Genomic DNA, 3,289 nt, shown 5'->3' on the forward strand with positions numbered 1-3,289 from the left:
TACATTTGCCCTCCTCTTTCCATGAGCAAACTGAAGACTCTAAAGTGGCCTTTTGAGTTTCTCTGATACTACTTTTTACAGAAGCTTTCTCCAGTATCTAGCACTAGAACTGGCAGCTGTCAATTTCTAGGCGAATCTACTATTTATGTTGTTGAAGAGTCATCCCTAAACTGAAGTAAACAATTCATTTTGTCCATGAAATCAGATGTTTCATAAGGACTCCTTGAAAATTATTTAAATGCAGGAATTTTTTTTTCTGGCAATTTTTCTGAAAATATTTGCAGAAATCCCTAATACACACCAGGAAAGCAACATGTGAATATTGGCTTTCCTGACCAGTATATCTATTATGCATTTTTCTGAGACAGATCAGACCTGCTGGGCAGTGCCCATCAAGGGGATTTTGTCAATTCTTCACCCCACTCCTACCCAACACTTTTACTGCATTATGTGTTAATCTTTTCCTTTTTAAACACAGTTTCTTCTAACACCAATTACTTGAAGTAAACATTTTGCCTTGAATATTTACTTGGCATGAAAAGACTATGTTAGTTTTCATCTTTTTTTGGTTGTTGTTTTATTTTTAACTTATTCTGGGTAGTAAGTAAGAAAGGTAGAAGAGGAGAAATTTGTTTTACATTGAGTTTTAGAGCAAGGTCAAGATATTTCAATTCAAGATTGTTGAAGACCCAAAATGATTTGAGTAATGGGGTTAACCATTTCTGTCAATGAGGGATTTTTAAAGGCAAATAGATATTTTGTAAACTTCTATAATACTGCTCTTTTGTCTTAAAAGCCCCATAAAATTGTATTTGCCTTTCAATTCAAATTAAATGTGGAGGTAGGTGTATCCCACAAATGGTAAACTCTGAATTTTATTTTGGAATTCTCTTCTAAATTAAGAACTATGAGGTCTTAGCATACAAGAAGAGGAATTAAATGAGCAGGTTGGTCCCTCATACTCAGTGCTGAGTTTTTCAATGTTTACTATTTTGAGTTACAAATGCAAGTTTCTTTTTAAAGTAGTTCTTTTGTACTGATTTAGGCCTCTTATCTTAAAATACTATATTATAAATCCAGGGCATAATAAGCTTGTCAATGTCTACTCATTTATTAAGCCAATTTGCTCCTTCTCTTTTTTCTCTCTAAGATTACATATGATTTGTGTGTAATAGAGAACTAAATTCAAAGTATATTTTTAAATCATCCTAAAGTGACATCTTATGAAGAATCAAAATAATTTAGAATGTTTTACACAGAGAAAAAGGGAGAAAAATTAAGATGTTTACTCTGTATATGCAGATAACACTGAATGGTGTTTTTGCTTTTTATGGGAAGGAAGAACACAAAAAAGTAGCAATTAAAAAAAAAAAACATATCACTACATTAATGGTGTCTTCTGACTGAAAATGACTGGTTTGTAATGTTCTTCACAGTGCTTGTTTCCAGACTCAGATGAAAATAAGTTTACTAAATGTATTCATAATTATATGCACGGTTTCAGTGTACTGTATATAAACAATGTGCTGTTATGAATGCTAACATTAAACCCTAAAAAGTCTCATATTAACTACTCACTAAATTTGGCCTGATTTTCCTTATTTAGTAATTGACCACTTTAATATTCTGCTTAAGTTCCTCTACAGTGGCTTTATATTTTATTTATGATATGGTGATTTCATTATTTGTAAAAATGTCACAAAGACAACTTGGTACCTTATCCTTATTTAGCAAAGGGAAACATGACTTTGTGATCAGGGCTAGGACACAATATTAAATTTAGAGAAGTCAGAATTTCATTTTAAATCCCTTACAATTAATTTCTAAATAAATGGTAAGAGCAAATAGTGTTTCTTCTCTGTGCTTTGGTAGAGTAATATAGCTCTGAGTTAATATTAAGAATAAATTCTGCAAGGAAAAAGATTTAGACTTTGCCAAATATATTCTGAATGTATATATATATCTTATCTATCTCAAACCCAATCTTTTATCAAGTACTTAGTGTTCAAAGCTTTCAGGTATAGTTCACTTTCCTTTCATTATGAAAAGTTGCTTCTAACTGAGCTTCTGATACCTTTTTATCCTAGGTAAGTGCCCAAAATAAAGGGGGGGGGGGAAATTGCTCCTCAGTTTAGAAAGTTAACTTTTTGAAGACTGCATTTGCAACTACAGTACCTTTGCCTTAAAAAGAAATTTCCCTAATGAAGTCACAGCCCCAGATTTTCTTACAAAAATTACTTATGCCCAAGTAACAAGCAATTTTAAATAAATCTAAGCTCTCCAAAGAGAAAAAAACAAAACAAAACTATCGAAGGCCAATCCTTTCTGACCAAAAAAATCCAGGGCAATTACAATTCACGACTTTATTGAGAAGTTTTTAAATGTCTAACACCTTTTTATATGCTACCCTAGTTCTCTACCCTTTCCCCAAAAGTCCTACTTGCTAAAGTATCTCCTTCACTCTTTTTCATTAAGCTACTGGGATACAAATTGCACATTTCCTTCCTAAAAGATCCCCTTCTTAATTTCCTAATAAGAATATTTTTTTTAAAATTACAGTTCTTAAGAACAATATAAACACAGAAAGTCCATCCTCCTACAAATCTCCAATCATTCTTTCTCTGTTACAAAATATACAAGCATACATATAGCAAAATCCTCTCTCCCTTTAGCAGAGGGAGCTGAAAACATGTTTTTATCGGAGGCGTGTAGAATTAATGCTACAGTCACGTAGTTTTAGCTCACTGCACCCTACAAGAGCCACTGCGGGCTGGTTCCCTTGCTGATTAAAGTGACCACCAAAAGCGGGACTTTGTGGGCCAGTTGGATAAAACATAAACTCATCTCGCCCTCAAAACCCCGACTCTGGAATCACAACCACAACGGTCAGAGGCTCCTTTCTATAGCGGGAACATCTTACACAGAATAGTGAAATCAAGCAAGTGAAGGGACTGTATAGGTAGGAATTTTGAAATTAATGTCATCAGAGAAAAGTCATTAATGCATATGTGTCTGCCTATAAATCTAGTACTTCTGTATGAAAGCAAGAACTACTTCAAGATCCTTTTTTTCTTAAACCTTACATCTTATGCTTTATTTCCCAAGTTTGGCAGCCGACATTTCTTTCAGAAATATATTCTATCTGAACAGAATCCAGTTGAAGAAAACCGAAACTTTTTTTTTCAGTGAAAATCCCAGCATAACCAGTCCCTCACTAAACTGGACACAAAAAGATTTCCCTAAGTAAAGTAAAAATCTGCATTGTCTCTTCATCTACATATTCAAATTT

The 3,289-nt window shown here is 33.3% G+C and overlaps 1 non-coding gene across 1 annotated transcript; it reads right to left on the minus strand.

Moving 5' to 3' along the window:
- Positions 1-2,803: 2,803 nt before the first annotated feature.
- On the minus strand, positions 2,804-2,862 carry MIR193B (microRNA mir-193b). Its single transcript, NR_127539.1, has one exon. It is a non-coding gene; the product is annotated as a microRNA mir-193b (primary transcript).
- Between the last annotated feature and the right edge of the window lie 427 nt (positions 2,863-3,289).

The sequence above is a fragment of the Monodelphis domestica genome, chromosome 7 (assembly GCF_027887165.1).
Source record: "Monodelphis domestica isolate mMonDom1 chromosome 7, mMonDom1.pri, whole genome shotgun sequence".
NCBI lineage: Eukaryota > Metazoa > Chordata > Mammalia > Didelphimorphia > Didelphidae > Monodelphis > Monodelphis domestica.